At 42.9% G+C, this 18,162-nt stretch overlaps 1 protein-coding gene across 2 annotated transcripts in view; it reads left to right on the forward strand.

The window, feature by feature from the left end:
- Positions 1-18,162, forward strand: part of LOC134529496 (four and a half LIM domains protein 3) — a 411,563-nt gene that overhangs the window by 110,810 nt on the left and 282,591 nt on the right. The window contains exon 1 of one of the 2 annotated variants that reach the window (XM_063363643.1): positions 4,709-4,779. The exons of the other annotated variant lie outside the window; for it this stretch is intronic. The gene's annotated coding sequence lies outside the window, so the exon portion shown is untranslated. Of the gene's footprint in view, positions 1-4,708; positions 4,780-18,162 lie in introns of those variants that run through there. 2 annotated transcript variants of the gene reach the window in all.

Below are 18,162 nucleotides of genomic sequence, written 5' to 3' on the forward strand. Positions count from 1 at the left end.
CGTGTTAAAAATACTTAGTATGAATCTTATGTTTCCAGTGTTAAAACGATGGACTGCGTTCAGAAGAGCCCAATCTACTAATGTCGTTAAGTGGGGCTTGTCCAATGTCTTTTTAGTATACAAAAACCATACGTACGCGGTTTTTTTTGTGTCAGCGCTTGAAGCACTGACGTCACCGGGCTAGGTGCGCCTCTCTTCCTTCCTTTTTTACGCAAGGATTTTGTTACGAAATATAGGCATCTGGAAGGTGTGAGGTGGTTCGACTATATGATGCGAATGCCCAGGGACGTGGCCAGTGGTTAAACTTTCCATATGCTCCACTAAAAGATGTTAAAGTCGTTAGCGAAGTGAAGTCGAGTATTTGAGTTTTATGTTAGGTCTCGTTGACAGTGAGGCAGTTTCAGACACAAACATGGAATACGTGTGAGGGATATCTGCTATGGCCTGCAGCGGTTTCAGAAAACCATGGGAAACCGAAACTGGATGGCAGGACCGTAGGAGTGAATAGTTCGGTGTCTTCACTGCGCCAGTCCGCACCGTTGCTGACGCAGTTCTAGTTCTATTTTAATACTCAAGGTTAGAATTTTATTAGTTATGAATTCTGATCACTCTTTATCTCCAATTTAACATACGACGCCAAGTAATCATAATGAGCATGTCATTATGCTTCCAGCTCGTAGTCGCCTTAGATAAAAAGTTGCATGGCACTGTATAAAAAAAATTACCTAACTCCATTGATCTTACCTGTTCGTAGAATTTTGAAGCAAATCATTTGCACAAACAAAAATAACGGTTTTATGGCCACCACTTACGTTAACAGTGAAACTTCAATTATCAACACAATTGCTAAAACAAAATATTAAATAATTCGCTTTAACGATAAAACAGACAATAAAGCTTACTCAATAACGTACTGAAAAACACACTAGCGCTATTGGAACTGTATACACATATTTTCACGATTATAATTAAGATTTATTGAATTTGTCGTTTCCAGCGTTAACGGAAAATTTAGCACTGTAGTGTTGCTTCACTAAAGGTTCCCACACACGTTTAATCCAGCTTCCAATTTGAACTGCTCAGTCCGAACTGACAGTTTTGGATTGAATTGAAGCCCTCTGCAAACACGTTCAGTCCAGGTGCTCAGTTACGACCGAATAGTCCGAACTGACAGTTTGGATTGAATTGAAGCCTTACCAACACACGATCATTCTTATGTTTGCTGTTGCTGTTGGATGTATCGTTTCATCGTAGAATATGGAAGAATTTTTGGCTCTTTCAATTGCAGTTACACTTTTAGTTAGAAAAAAAAATAAGAAAAACGCAAAGCACCCAAAGAGTATAAACAAAGAGGCCTGCCACGACACTTAATTGATGTACTGATTGTTTGGACTGACATTTTGGACTGCCGAGACGCTGTTCCTACACACGGCAGTTCGAACTGAGGGCTCTTGAGTCCACATTCCCCAATTTGATGGTAAGCCATCAGTTCTTCAGTCCATCAGTTCCGACAGATCAGTCCACCGTCCTTGCTCACACACGGTAGTTCCGACTGTTCACTTCCGACTAGTAAGTCCGAACTGATAGTTCGTACTGATCGTGTGTGGGAGCCTTAACGCTTGCCCGAGAGTGAGGAGGCGGTTCTAAATATTTCCCCTCTCCCTCACTGCTATCGATCGCCCCACTCCTGAGATTTGCAATGTGTATTTACGCCCTGGTGAGTCATCGCCTCGACTTACCCTACCGTCTGTAAAGGATTTTCTCTTCAAAAAAGTTTATTTGTTTAGTATACATTCAGAAACCGTTGTTTAGCGTCTCTACAGTGTAAGATATTGTGTTTGGTATTTTTGTCTCGGCACACCAGTGATGGTCTCACTCTGCCATGTGTTTTACTTCTGCAGCTATGTTAAACATCAGTTAGCATTGGTGTCGCTTTTACACTGTAAACAAATTCTGTGTAAGTGTGCACCTAATGTATGAACACTTGCGTTTCTACATGCGTTATTTAACACAGAAAAAAAAACATATATATTGGTATTTCAAACTTATGTTCGAGTGAAAGCACTATCAAATGTGTGAAATTAGAATTGCAGTGATTATAAAAAATTTTCTGTTGTTGGTGTATTTTTACTCCGTTTTGTATAAATTTACCATAAATACCAGCTTATTTCACACAATTGTTTTTAATATATTCACACAATATTTCAATGGAGAAAATATATTATACTTATTGTAATTTTTTTTTACTAGCCCGAGTAATTTTACCGTTCAGATTTAAGTAAGTGAACTGGTAGTAGACTATCGAACACTTGAATTTTTGTTTTTTGTCTTGACCTTTTGACCGCCGTACTCACCGATAATTTATAAACAAATACTAATATAACTGGCATAAAGGAGATTTCACACGTGTTGGGGAATACTGGGGGTACCTCCAACAATATTCAAAAATTACTAGCGAGGGTGTGCCTTGACAGTAACAACAGCATTTAACAATAAATTACATATGTCTCATCAAGTGAACAAACGAACAAATGTAACTTGAGCGCTTGATAGAATGACAACATTCGCTTAACTCCTTTAAGTAAGATGGCTCCAGACTCAAGCTGCTAACAGACAGTATTAAACTAGAGAAATGGTACTACAAACATCAGTGACATCAAATTTTAATAAAAGCAGCCTTCAAACTCGGCGGAACCCAAAATAGAAAAAAAGTACAAGTCACATATAGCCAATCAGCGCAATTGTTTAAATTTATAACCATGTTATTTTAAATTGAGATATTCGTTAAGATTATTAAGTTTATTTATACCGCTGAACTAACCTACTATATACATGTTACATATTAAGAGTTGATGCCAAAATGGACTTAAATTTACTTTTGTTGCACACAACAAATAAACAATAAAAATAAAGTTCAATGTCCGTTGGTTCACTTTACGAACTGAAGTGTAAACCCACTGGGGGATAAACAAGTCTCTGCTTGGGAGTGAATCCCATCCCGTTCTGAGGACGTTAAGTGTGTTAGTCCAATCGCCTTATCAACACCAGTTGGTCAGCTGGTCGTCCACTCGCGCCCTTGTTGAAGGCGGCATCCGTTCGCTGCATGATGTTCGTCAGACGATGAATGGTAACTGTGACTGCTCCAAGTTTCCTGTGCGGGCCTCCGATACCAGGATGCTGTAGTCCGGAAACGTCCGCTCCGTCTTCCACGTCAGGTTCCGCGTGCGGGTTTCGGTCGCCACCACCCGGTGATCCGGAAACGTCCGCTCTGTCTTCACACAGCCGCGGCAGTGGCATGGACGGTTCAGCTACTCGTCCAGGACGATCTTCTTGAGCTAGAACTGGGCTCTCTCTCTCAGACCACTCCTTCGCAAAACGGAATGGCTGCCGGCGCTATCTGAACAGCCCAGGGAGTCCCCGTTCAAGTCCAGCTCGTATGTCACACTTCAGGTGATGCCAGCAACACCTTGTGCCTTGCCTTCGCCACATTTTCGTTTGATGAAGTCTGGTTTTCTCCCAATTAATGTTTTAAAAAGTGCGTAGTTAGCACCCCCACTTTACGAAATCAGTGAAACAATAAACAAATTGTAACTTTCTTTATGTCAATCGTTAGATCATCTGATTTTTTTTACAAATTATATATATAATATAAAATACCAAACTATCATTCACCAGGTTAGATAATTTTTTTTAACATAAACAGCTGCAATTTTCATTTTTTTTTTCCTGTGTTCGATTAAATTGACAAAATGTTTATCGTTCCCTGATATGCTGGATTTGGTCGGCAATTGCGTTAGCTGATTTCCTGTTAACATTCTAGGTATTGTGTGTGTGTGGTGTTAAGAATTCTTTCTTCTTTTCTGCTATGCAAACTTTTATGCACATTTTTATACCTACGGGTATAACATTAGTTATAGCAGAAAATGGGCATCGAGTGGGGTGGGCTTAAGGGCGACACTTGCGCGCTCATCACACCCCTCTTTGACTTTACGCACCAGACACCGAACTTGAGTGCAGTCTTCTGGTCCGTAACGTGCATCTATGGGACTAAGCGTTGACCCGATAATGTTATTATTAGAGACCCGTGAGTTTCGCGGATTCAATGACCTCCAGGATAGACTCCAATATCCTCTACACACTCGGGCAAATGCCAACTGTTCATTGGCTGTTGACTTGTGAGTCGTCTCGACTGGGTGGCCTGTGATTCGACATTTCTATGAGTGAGGGTCTCTAATTGGCCCTCAGTCCTGCAGATTAACTGAGAACCAATGACAGAAGCAGCACTAAGGTATAATTATTTGAATTTTAGCATAACACGAAATGAATCCGCGAAATTCACTGGTCTCTAGTTATTATGGAATATTAAAGATAAAGGCTAGCTCTACCTATAACATTTACGATACTGTGTGCAGAATTTTTCATACCTTAAAATATCCGCGAAAACGTTTTTTTTTTTTTTTTTTTTTTTTTTTTTTAACTGTCCATAGGTACGCGTTGAATACGAAAACGTGGGACGGGACTTGCATAGGCAAGCGATGAATGTTGGGTGGTTGGTAAGTGGCGGTGCGTGCCTGAAGGCCTTGATCTTGCGAGAGGGGGCGTGTGCCGGGGGTGGGGTCCGGGAGGGGGGAGGGGTGGGTCCTGTTTAGCCTCCTACCTATGTTGGCGCGGCGCCACGCGGGCCCGGCGCGGGAGACGCGGGCCGGTCATTGGCTGGGCCGCAGTCGCCGCAGACGACGCGACATGCCGCCCTGCTTCGCCGCCGGTGCCCGCTCGCAAGTAGGTTCCTCTCTCTCTCTCTCTCTCTCTCTCTCTCTCGCACGTGACCCGATCTCTGTGTGTGTGTGTGTTCGTGCTGTGTCTCTTAACGCAACTCGCGAGATTACGGAGTTCACGGTTTTCATACACACGTGAGTTAACCTCTAACCGTGCAACGTTGGTAAGGTTTTTTTTTGTCGGGTATTTCAGTGAAGAATATGGGCGTGTGACGTTGTGTATGTGTAGGATAGTTACGTTCGAAAGATTTGAATATTGTATTCAATGATAACAATTGTTTTCCTAACTCTAAAAGACTATATAAATAAATTCAACTATAAATGGCTACTCCCAAAAATGTTAAAGCATGGCAAACATGTGTATGTTGAAGAAACTGGAAGCAAGAAACATCACATAATACAACAAAATTATGAAACCGAATAATTCGAATGGTGGCCTCATTTTTTGTTTGTTTTTATGTAGAATTTTTTATTTAATTTAAAATGCCTTAAACAGCTTATTTAACAGTTTTTGTTTTGCAGCTAAAATTGCAGCCTAGAATACTTAACTCGTGGTGGGCGCATGCAGCTTTATGTCGCCGCTGGAAGTCCCTTAAAGGCGACTATGCACTCGGCACGCACGTCGCTGTCGCTCTTAGCGCCCCCATACCTCAAGCCCGCGCGCGCAGGGGCCTTGGAAGGCGCCCGTCAACGCGCGTACGCTGTCGCATGCTGAGCGCCGCCCCTCGAACACCTCCAGGCGTCCCCGACCTACAAGACGAGCGTTGTCCCGTGCTCTTAGGCCGGTATCTGGGTCAGATGCGCGTCGTCCTTAAGGTCCATGTCCTCGGTATCTGGGTCAGAGGCGCGTCGTCCTTAAGGTCCATGTCCTCGGTATCTGGGTCAGATGCGCGTCGTCCTTAAGGTCCATGTCCTCGGTATCTGGGTCAGAGGCGCGTCGTCCTTAAGGTCCATGTCCTCGGTATCTGGGTCAGAGGCGCGTCCTCCTTAAGGTCCATGTCCTCGGTATCTGGGTCAGAGGCGCGTCGTCCTTAAGGTCCATGTCCTCGGTATCTGGGTCAGATGCGCGTCGTCCTTAAGGTCCATGTCCTCGGTATCTGGGTCAGAGGCGCGTCGTCCTTAAGGTCCATGTCCTCGGTATCTGGGTCAGAGGCGCGTCCTCCTTAAGGTCCATGTCCTCGGTATCTGGGTCAGAGGCGCGTCGTCCTTAAGGTCCATGTCCTCGGTATCTGGGTCAGAGGCGCGTCGTCCTTAAGGTCCATGTCCTCGGTATCTGGGTCAGAGGCGCGTCGTCCTTAAGGTCCATGTCCTCGGTATCTGGGTCAGAGGCGCGTCGTCCTTAAGGTCCATGTCCTCGGTATCTGGGTCAGAGGCGCGTCGTCCTTAAGGTCCATGTCCTCGGTATCTGGGTCAGAGGCGCGTCGTCCTTAAGGTCCATGTCCTCGGTATCTGGGTCAGAGGCGCGTCCTCCTTAAGGTCCATGTCCTCGGTATCTGGGTCAGAGGCGCGTCGTCCTTAAGGTCCATGTCCTCGGTATCTGGGTCAGAGGCGCGTCGTCCTTAAGGTCCATGTCCTCGGTATCTGGGTCAGAGGCGCGTCGTCCTTAAGGTCCATGTCCTCGGTATCTGGGTCAGAGGCGCGTCGTCCTTAAGGTCCATGTCCTCGGTATCTGGGTCAGAGGCGCGTCGTCCTTAAGGTCCATGTCCTCGGTATCTGGGTCAGAGGCGCGTCGTCCTTAAGGTCCATGTCCTCGGTATCTGGGTCAGAGGCGCGTCGTCCTTAAGGTCCATGTCCTCGGTATCTGGGTCAGAGGCGCGTCGTCCTTAAGGTCCATGTCCTCGGTATCTGGGTCAGATGCGCGTCGTCCTTAGGGTCCATGTCCTCGGTATCTGGGTCAGATGCGCGTCGTCCTTAAGGTCCATGTCCTCGGTATCTGGGTCAGAGGCGCGTCCTCCTTAAGGTCCATGTCCTCTGTATCTGGGTCAGAGGCGCGTCGTCCTTAAGGTCCATGTCCTCGGTATCTGGGTCAGAGGCGCGTCGTCCTTAAGGTCCATGTCCTCGGTATCTGGGTCAGAGGCGCGTCGTCCTTAAGGTCCATGTCCTCGGTATCTGGGTCAGAGGCGCGTCGTCCTTAAGGTCCATGTCCTCGGTATCTGGGTCAGAGGCGCGTCGTCCTTAAGGTCCATGTCCTCGGTATCTGGGTCAGAGGCGCGTCGTCCTTAAGGTCCATGTCCTCGGTATCTGGGTCAGAGGCGCGTCGTCCTTAAGGTCCATGTCCTCGGTATCTGGGTCAGAGGCGCGTCGTCCTTAAGGTCCATGTCCTCGGTATCTGGGTCAGAGGCGCGTCGTCCTTAAGGTCCATGTCCTCGGTATCTGGGTCAGAGGCGCGTCGTCCTTAAGGTCCATGTCCTCGGTATCTGGGTCAGATGCGCGTCGTCCTTAGGGTCCATGTCCTCGGTATCTGGGTCAGATGCGCGTCGTCCTTAAGGTCCATGTCCTCGGTATCTGGGTCAGAGGCGCGTCCTCCTTAAGGTCCATGTCCTCTGTATCTGGGTCAGAGGCGCGTCGTCCTTAAGGTCCATGTCCTCGGTATCTGGGTCAGAGGCGCGTCGTCCTTAAGGTCCATGTCCTCGGTATCTGGGTCAGAGGCGCGTCGTCCTTAAGGTCCATGTCCTCGGTATCTGGGTCAGAGGCGCGTCGTCCTTAAGGTCCATGTCCTCGGTATCTGGGTCAGAGGCGCGTCGTCCTTAAGGTCCATGTCCTCGGTATCTGGGTCAGAGGCGCGTCGTCCTTAAGGTCCATGTCCTCGGTATCTGGGTCAGAGGCGCGTCGTCCTTAAGGTCCATGTCCTCGGTATCTGGGTCAGAGGCGCGTCGTCCTTAAGGTCCATGTCCTCGGTATCTGGGTCAGAGGCGCGTCGTCCTTAAGGTCCATGTCCTCGGTATCTGGGTCAGAGGCGCGTCGTCCTTAAGGTCCATGTCCTCGGTATCTGGGTCAGAGGCGTTGTCGTCCTTAAGGTCCTTGCCAACCCGGGCACGCGTCCTGCGGGCAGAGCTTCACAAGAAAACACATGCCTTTGGAAACTGATCCCGAAAACCATTTGAGGATAAGCAGAGGACGGATGAGTAGTTCTGTTTCCGTATTTCATTTTTAAACTGTATTGGTAGGAGAGTGTCAAACACTCAAACGCGTGTTTTCAGAATGACTTTTAGACATGAAACGTCCGGTAAATATTCTTAAAGGACTCAAGGGACCTGCATTATACCCTTATCTTCATTTCTCCGCTATATAATGGTATGGTTACCTCACCAATGTCATAGTTGTATGCACGATGAAAAAAGTGCGCGCCAGTTCATAGATCATCGCGCAGAGGCGACACCCCGCTAAAAACACCCGCGGAAGTAGCACTTGTCTCGCCTCGCCGACACGGATACATCCCTGAGTAGCCGGGGCCCCTGAGACACGACTACACGACTACACGACTACACGACTAGAGGAACTAGTGTAAGAAACGTCGCGCTACTATCCTCGTGTGAAAAGTTAGGAGAGTCGAGAGGGGTAGCACCTGTGGATTGTAGCTCGCCCACTCTCCTTCCCCCACCATTGCATTCTTCACTTCACGGCTCACCAGCCGGCGTTCTGTATCCGTGTGTGCCTGAGCAGTCTAGTGGAGGAAAGCTGGCGAGCTAGTTCATAAACACGCGGTGCTCAGATTGTTCAAGAAGATGAGGTGGTCAGGAACCGAATCCATTAAATTTGTAGACCTGTACCGCTAGATGAATGTGTGTGAAACATTAACAGTATACATTACACAAACAAGGACGTAGAACAGGCAGCATGTGATGATAGTTTCTCCTTTCTATGCTCTTCTCAAGATTACCGTGCCTCTTGCAACAATGCTTGTGCACAGTTTTTTAAACATTTTCTTACAGCACGAATACGAACACGATCGCGCATTCTGTGCCGGAAACTAATTCTGTACTGAAATATCTTATTTTTGTATTCTGTGTGAGGACAGCTACTCTACCATGAATACGATAGTAGAGTAGTCAGGAGTGTTTACTCTACATGTGTAATTGCTTCGTTATGACTGGCTTGCTCGTGGATCTGTTTATCAGAGGCTCAGGGTCTTCCAGGGCGTATCTCCAGTCGTTAAGATAGAGCGTTTTGCTACCGGACAAATTAGCGAAATATTCGTCAGTTTACAGAACTGCAGAATTCGCGTTAATACTTACAGAGATGTTGAAATGCATACTAGTATAGCTTAAACTGCGATTTTATTAGACCATAGGTAGGGACCGGAAAAATTCGCGGGTTCAATGACCTCTAGGATAAACTTTATAGTTCCACGTACACTCGGTCAAATGCCACCCTCTTATTGGCTGCTGTCTTGCGAAGGTGTCCCAATGTAGCAGCCTGTGATTCGACACAGCTGCGGTTGAGTGTTTCTCACTGGCCCGGAGTCATCCAGGTGAGTTGCGAGCCAATAGCAGAGGCAGCACTGACGTATAACGTTATGAATTTTAGGTTGTCGTGAAATGAATCCGCGAATTTTTCCGGTCTTTAACCATAGGTAGTTTTGAAGCGCCTCGAAGGTCATGAAACCGATAACATTACGACCCAATCACATGCAATCCGGCCGGAAGGTAAATTGTGACCGGAGTCAATGGAAAATACACACCGACTTCTTGTGTACCAGTGTACGTATTATTAGTAGAGACCTGCAAAATTCGCGGATTCATTGACCTCTAGGATAGACTCCACAGTCCTTTAAATACTCGCGGAAATGACACCTGTTCATTGGCTACTGAAGCGTCAGACGTCTCAACTAGGCTGTCCGTAATACGGCACTTTCTTGGTTTAGTGTTTCCCATTGGCTCACAGTTCCCCGGATAAAATGTGGGCCAATCGCAGAAGCGGTACGAAGGTATAGTTGTTTTGATGCTAGCCTATCGCGAAATGAATCCGCGAATTTTGCATGTCTCTAATTATTAGTTCTGCTCGTGAGCGGCGTCTCTTTTTTACCTTTCTGCTGGTGTGTCTAATAACCTTAATCTTAGTGTAAGAGAGGTGTGCTCAACTACGAGGGGGGGAGGGGGGGCTGCTTGTTATCACTTTTAATGCTTGAATTTATGCGTTCACCTGAGAATCTACGTGGTTAACATTTTTGTGTTTCTATAGGTTATTTAATGTCAGTAAAGTTATGTTAGGACATTTGATTTAATGTTTTAGTGTTCATAACAGAAGCAATGTCTGTCTGTGTTTAATGTGCTTGCGGACAAAGTTTTTTTTTTATTTTTAGTTTAAATGTTTTTTTATTTACAAATTCGTGAATTGTTTATTTATAGCCTGATTTTAAATAAGTCCTTGAGAATAACTGTGATGCTTATATTTAATTAGAATGTTAATATTTTTGTCATAAGAGGCTAAAAACTGCATTAGTTTTTTATTGTTGCCTGTTGTCCATCACATTTTTATATGCTGAAAAAAAAATTTTTTTTCTCCCTCCCAAACTTGTGCTTGGCCCGCTTTGTTAGAATCCTATTGTTTTATATTTAATGCAAATAATTTTAAATTATTTGAACAAGTTTCTTTCACACAAAGGATTATTTTATGGAGATATCAGACATTTCCAACAAACGTTTGTGGTTAAGTTTTTATTCTTTTAACCGTAAAAGGGGAAAGACTGTATCGAGGGAGCAGCCGCAGTGTGATACGTGAAACGCTTTGTGAGTGCTGCAGAGGATGTGTGTGCACTAGGATAAAGACGTTACATACCTAAAAAAATACACAATCATTTATTCACGCGTACATGCTTCACGGTTTAATCGTTCTCTCAAATAAGTATACTGCGTAGGATACCGGTACCCATGACCATGTCAATGACCATGACCATGACCATGACCATGACCATGACCATGACCATGACCATGACCATGACCATGACCATGCCCATGCCCATGCCCATAGGTGGTACCAGTCTATGTTTGCCCGCGTACAAGCAGTTGCGGCAGAGCACGAACTTGGCTGTATCATCTTCTGTCAATGGCCCTGCATTTGCTGGCTTAAAATATTTCTAGGACCACAACCTTTCGCTTACGACGCACCTGTGACCACCCGTCGATGAAAACGGATTTGCGCTCTGCTGTAGCTAACTCCCAATGCATGTGGTACTTGGTCCTGCGCTCGGAATGTCGGATGTGCCCTGGCTGCTCCTGGTGGTTGCTGATGGGCTGGTCTCATCGTCTACCTCCTTTGCAGTCACAGACTCCCGACTGGTTGAGCCCGAGACGCCCTGCGCCGCTAGGTGTTGGGGCTCCTGCGTTTGCTTGAATAGAGTGTACTCTCTATGGCAACGGGCATCTTCTGCTGTCGTCGAAGGGGGTTGGCGAGAAATGACATCTGTCTGTCATGCTGTCTGAGAGACTTCAGCAACTTCTGGAACACGTAGCGGAGAAAAACGTAAAAATTTCTGCGACAATCACCCTCTTACTCCTAATGAACATCGGTTTCAGCTTGATGGGGTTTACCGACTAGGGCAGAGTCCGCAATGTCCAACACGGACACTCCGTTTGGATTGACAGACGTACTGCAGAGCCAGTTGCGTCAATCGTGGAGCGACAAGGCGCCATATGCGCACGAGACACTTGCGTGGTAGAGCAATGGCACTCTGCACAACGATACCAAAGAAAGTTGCGTGGGTTGTTCGGTTGGAAGGATACAGACTATGTTAGTCACATGTTTTCGTTAAATGTGGATTTAGCAAGCCATCCCCTACCGACCAAAATGAAAGTCGTTTCATGTCAAAAAAAATACTATACGTTAGCATTCACAAGTTATAGGTAATTTTTTTTATTTTATTTATTTAATTTGGTATAGTTACTTTTAAATAGTTAGTAACTGTAGTGAGAAAGCTCTATAACTAGAGACCGGAAAAATTCGCGAATTCATTTCGCGATAGGCTAAAATACAAATAGTTATACCTAAGTGCTGCCTCTGCTATTGGCTCGCAACTCACCTCGATGACTCTGGGCCAATTAGAAACACCAAACCAAAGCTTTATCGAATCACAGGCTGCTACGTTGAGACGTCTCACAAGACAGCAGCCAATCAGTGGGTGACATTTGACCGAGTGTACGTATAACTATGGAGTTCATCCTACAGGGCATTGAACCCGCGAATTTTTCCGGTCCCTATCTATAACTAATGCTTAGAGACAACTTTTGTAATAACAGTTTTTTCGCGTTAAAATGAACCACTTTTAGAAGTTCTTCTTAAGCCTGATTTCGAAACCGACATTTAGGTCTCTAAATTGACCAGCGAACAAAGAAGGCCCTAGGTATACAAAACCAAAGAACTTAACAGCAGAACACTTTACAATGTTGTACTTGAGGAAGTAAGCATTATTTCCTAGTTCCGGAAATCCAGGCCCTGGACCTCGAAAATATTTGAAGCGTTATCTAGGTCACGTGGTCTGTTTAGAGCCGAAAATTACTGTTTAGAACAGGCTGTTTCGGCGAGCGGGTGACGTTTAGTCTTGTTTCTACGACGGGAAACTGAGATTGCATGGATACAAATAGGTGGTCTATTTCGGTGACCACCATTTTCAATAATGAGACGTTTAATAAGACGTTTGGACATTGAATCCTGTTTACTAACCTGTCCCAACTTGACGGGCTTTATTTCAAGCAGTGACGAAGTTGTAAACGTGCGCGGTCACGAGCGGGGATATTTTTCAAAGGTTGGTTTCAAAAGCGTCCAGATAGGCGCAAACGAACTATATTTAGGGTCGCGCCAACAGTGGGCGGAGCGGGAAGATGCTTCCTTCATCCCCCTCCCTTCTTCCCCTTCTCTTCTCTCTTCCTGCTGCTTCATTCAGGCGGTATTTATGGCTTGTGGTGGGAAGAAGTGGAGGTGGGATCGTCCGGCCTCCCGGACTCGCCTCCACTGCGCACGTGACGTCACAATGCTCGCGCGTCAATCCCTTACCAAGTACACACACACAGTTTCTTGTCGGTGCTATTATTTAGGAGCTTTTCCTTGAAATTTTACCACTATAGCTCTCTTGCGTTTTATGTTTAGTCTCAAATTTTCTCAACAGATATTTATTCAATATTATATAGTAGCGTTTAAACGTCGTGAAAATTTTCATATTATGATCACGTGCTTGACTTTTAAAGCTCGAAAATAACTTTAAGTAAATATATTGAGATAAAATATCTGACCTAACAGCAAATGTATGAAAGCTAATGGAATCAGTTAACGGGATAGTCCCTCAATTGCAACGACAAGATTATGAAATAACCGAGCCTTTAGGCTGAAATACATTCGCAACCGATTTCTGTTTGAGGCCAATCAGCATCCACGGCGCCAGTGGCATAGCCTAGCAAACGATGGCTCTGATGTGTGCGTTTGATATATGGTACCTATTTGTTTGCGAGGCAATGTTTGTAGTTAATCATTCCTAGTCGATCACAATAAAAACCCAATAGATATCAGTTGTCGCCGTGAGTAATTTCGGAGCAGCTGTGAACCACGAGCGGTGCGAAATTAAATGTTTCTAGAAAGATAAACAAATGTTTCATATAATAATAGCTGTTGAAAATCAAATTATTTGAAATTGAAAACTTTGGCATAATTCAGTGAGGGGGGAAAACGGTTGTAGTGTTTGGTAAGATCTGTGTTCTTTGCTGTGCTGGGTGTGTATATGTGTGTGCAACTGTGCTATTTACACGCTTTTTGCTTTCTCTAGCAAATTCAGACTAGGCCTTGGCGAGAAATGATAAGTATAGGCAACAACCGAACAATTACCAACTTGATAGTTCATTCTTTGTGCTTAGACTTATTCGCCTTATTGAGTTTTTAGTTTGTTTGCTTCCAGATTTTTCTCGAAGAAATTTCGTGAAATTATGGCTTTAGAAGTTATGTTGTATGCATTACGCGGCTGTGGACACACAATATTACTTTACTACCACAGGTGTAATTATTTGATCGAAAAATAATATGAGTTAAAGCTAAATGTTTGCACTAACAAATACCGTTTGCATATATCTAGGGATAATATTTGCATTAAAGGTAATAAACATCAGGGTTCGTACACTTCCTTAATATCCTTAAAATGTCCTTAATTTGCTTTTAATTGAATAAGAGCTTTGAAAGTCCTTAAATCTAACTACCTTGTAATTGATGGCCGTCTGCAATATAAACCATACACTGGGTGGCTATGGTTGGTGTGTGGTGTGTCGGCAGTAGACATACATGTGCCTGGAAGAAACCCACCCATACACTAAACACATACAATGCTCCAAAGTTTTAACACACAGTTTGTCTTTAAATCATTTTGCGAAAAATAGTGCCTACGTGGTAATGACGTATGTATGTTTGGCTGGATGGTAATATTATATTAAATATTCTTATTTTATTGTTTATAAACTTCCAGTGAGCTAGAATTAAAACAACAAAAAGTCATGGTCACGAAGTTTTTGCTTTAAAGTTTCCCAACAAAATAAATCCAGTTGAATGCAAACGCAAGCCCACGCACTTTTCGGAAATGAAAAAAAAAAAAAATACTTTCGACTTCCTGACGAATGTTTATTGTTCCCTGTAGTAACTTGTGACAGCCAGGGGCCTGACAGCTGGCATTGTCCGTCCTCCTCAGGCCGCCTCCAGACGAGAATAGTTACAAAGGTCTGCGCGGTGTACGTGCTGGGCTTACTCTAGTTCACCCGCTCCTAGCTGGCGCCGGAGATAAACACTGCCAGCTGTTTGCTGGCCCAACGTTCCACGAATGATCGCGAGGGATGGGCCTTTAATGTTGTAGATTGCAACGTTTCTGACTAAATGCTACTGCTGTATAGGTTCGCCGCGGTCAGGCAAATTCTGCAACAGAAGGAGAAACTCGGGGATAATTAAAATAATGCGAATAGATTTACAATATCTTAAGTTACCGAATTTTTTTTTATAAATTTTCCATAATTGTGTATTTCTCTAAGATCGTATAGTTAGTAGGCTTACATTTTGCTATCGTAAATTCTTATTTGATAATCTGTAAATATGTTTACGGACATAAATTACTGTAAAAAAAACACAAACGCTATCAATTTTGTATTTATTTAAATAACTATTAAACATTGAATGTATTTTCCCTTGGCCACTGTTGATAATGTATTGTTTCAAAGTATGTTAAAATGTATTAACCTAATTAATTGGCCTGGCCATGAATTTGGGCGACTTTTGGTGCAAATGCCATTGTAGAGTCTAAGAATTTATATTGTTTCCTTATTTTTCTACCGTAGTTACTGGTCTTTCCAAGATTTGTGTGACCTAAACACCAGAAAGTAGTTTTACATGTTAATTTTTTTTCCAGTAATAGTGACCCATTTACGTAAGATTCAGGTAGGGAAGTTAACATTATTGCTTACTGTTGTTTCACGTCACACCGTTTAAAATTATTTCATTAAATTTCCAGGCTTCGCGGGAACAAAAAAAAACTTTTTATTATTCCAGTGTTTGCAGCTGCAGTTAAAATTGTTAACAAATACTGAAATCCTAGGTTTCTAGGGATTTTGGAAAACCAATTTTTTTTAAAATAGCGCTCTTGGAGTTTATGTTTCACGTTTAGTTATCTCAACTGAGATTTGCAAATTTTTTTTGTCTAGCAGCGGTGAAACGCCACGCATTTGTTCACAACTGTGTTCACTTGCGTGACCTTCAAGAGCTCGGAGGTGGCGTTCAGTGAATATCTGGTGACCCTACAAGAAATGCTAAAGAGCTGTCGGAATGAACTTGCAGGGAAGTTGATCACAGCGATGAGGGGTGGATGAAAATGACCAACTCTGCCCGAGAGACGAGCCATAAAGCCGGATGCACACCTATAAAAATTTAATTTTCGCCGCAAATTAAAGATTATTTCCAGTTAAATTTTTTACGTCATTGTCAAGTTATATAACCACAACTGTGGAGGTTTTGCTACTAAAAAAAACAGCTGGTCAGTTTTGAAAGTCAGTTTTCAAATGTAAATGGTCATTAATTTCAACTACAGTCAATATATTCAACAGGCGAGTGCCACCTTCAAATATCCTCTTTGTGTACAGATCCTTGATCCAGTCGTATCTCATTATTTCTTCTTTTTTTCTTTCTTTTCTGCAAGTCGCACAAAACAATGAAAGCTGCACACTTTTCCCTTTATTCAGACATTGTTAACTCATTGGTAAGTTGGTAGGGACTGAGGGCAGAAAAACATTCGTGCGGCAAAAACTAAAAGAAGCGTCCACGTCGAGAACTCGGCGAGTGTGGCTTAATGTGACATTTGTCGCGTCCACATTTACGAAGATTCCTGCGCACGCAAAAAAATTTGGTTCCTTGCGTCGTATTCAGCGCAAGTGTTTATTGGTGTGACTGGGCTCACGAGTTCTAAAAGCCCGGTGACGCTAAGCGAGCCCCACATGATACGCATTCCCTTAGAAGTTTTCATGCATATTTTTTCTGTTTGCGCGCCTGCTTTCGTGTAGGATTTTTCTGCCACGAACTGAAGTCTTCAAGATGGCCGACCATAGTGTGGCAACATCAGTGGCGTAACTACACCGCTGACGCGTGGAGAATACATTCCCTCAACGTAAAGGATCTCCACCAATGTTGTATGTAGTTTCTTTTTTATAAATCACTACGTAAAGTGCAAACGCTGTGTGCATTTTTCGTTGGTTTTCTAGTAAGGTTTAATTGAAAGAGCGTATTGGATTGAAATGACAATTTGATTTATAGTCAAAATTTTAATTATTAATAAATTAGCAAGTTTTCTTATATATTATGATTTTTCTATTTCGTGACTAAAAGTGGATCGAAAACTGAGAATTTTCTTGGCAAACGAGGCAGATTTTTTTCAAATATATAAATGAACTAATTCTTCAGTCTTTTACAATAAATCAGCGTCATTTATATTTTGCAAAGTGGCCGGTTGCAAGATACCGAAATTGGAAACTTTTTTTTCCATTCATTCCAAGGAAACGCAATCTCGGTTCATTAAAGATGATGTCCAATACACGATAGAATACGTTCACTTTAAACAAGCTTTTAGGATCTTGGAGACGTTCATCCTCGCAAATTTCATCAAAATGTCATTTCACCGTCCTATGACGTGTTTTTAGTAAATTGAGGTTTGATAGACCATTTTACTGCTACATTATTCGCTTGCATTTTTAAATTCTATAAATTTTTGTCTATACTTTAAATTCTTCCAGAAAGACTTGCAAACGCTTGGAGACATTAAGAAGATCGATGGATTGACTGAAGTGCTATAGAGGCCCCGTCGATGGTCTGTAACAGTTTTCAATAGAAAACCAGTAACATAATGAAGTTGTAGTTTTCGACCTTCTTTATTCTTCAGTGAAATAGCTTCATTTCTCTCATCTGCTTTGGAGCTTAATATAATAGTTTTTGTTAACGCTTTTTTAACTTCAAATCGAACTTATAAAGCAAAAATGGCATCGAAACGTTCGTCCCATCTAGTTGGATTTAATGTTTTTAATGTTTCCGAAATTGCAGACTCGCCTTCTTTATTAAATATAAAACGGTATATATTTTGATACTATGTCAAGAAAAGTTATAAATTTTGTTGCACGATTTGAATTTTTTATTTATTTATTTACTTTTTTGAATTTCTATAATTTCTTTTACTGCATCATTAACGATCAGATTTAAATTATGAGGAGCACAATGGACATACGCCGCCTTTTGGCTCGACATTTCTGATAAGTTTTGGAACTCTACTATAAGTGCCTTTCGTGTTTTTAGCACCGTCGTATCCTTGTCCACGACACTTATTCAGAAGATTATTTTTGTCATTTATGGATTTTATAATCTGGTTGGACATTGCTAAGGCAGTTTGATCCTTAACTTCATGAAATCTTAAAAATGACTCTGAATCACAAGCGCCTTTGGAGTTCCTTTTTCATTTTTCTCTATCACACAGTAACGGTAAATTTCACACAACTAATCTGTTTTCGTAATATCTCGAGTGGTATCAAATATAATGAAATAAATTGGTGCGGTTATTATTTCATTTACCAACGTTTTACACTTAATTAATCAGAACAACAATGAGCTCATTTTGTATTTTTGGACTTAAGTATTTTGTCTGGCCCTTGGGTTAACCTAGCAATTATTGTAAAACAGGATCGTATCTCGCTAATAACTCAACAATAGTCAAAATTTCCTCTTGGGCTTTAATCATTGCTGTACGCCTTTTCTCTATGGCCAAGAAAAGCTTAATTACAGGTTGAAAGTGTCAGAGTAACACCAAGGAGTCTAGTGAGTACTTGGCGCCGAAAATATATTTCTTTCTTAATTATGAACTCTTGTTCTTCATCTAGTGTTCCATGTAGCCTTTGTT

Source organism: Bacillus rossius, chromosome 2 (assembly GCF_032445375.1).
Source record: "Bacillus rossius redtenbacheri isolate Brsri chromosome 2, Brsri_v3, whole genome shotgun sequence".
NCBI classification, from domain to species: domain Eukaryota; kingdom Metazoa; phylum Arthropoda; class Insecta; order Phasmatodea; family Bacillidae; genus Bacillus; species Bacillus rossius.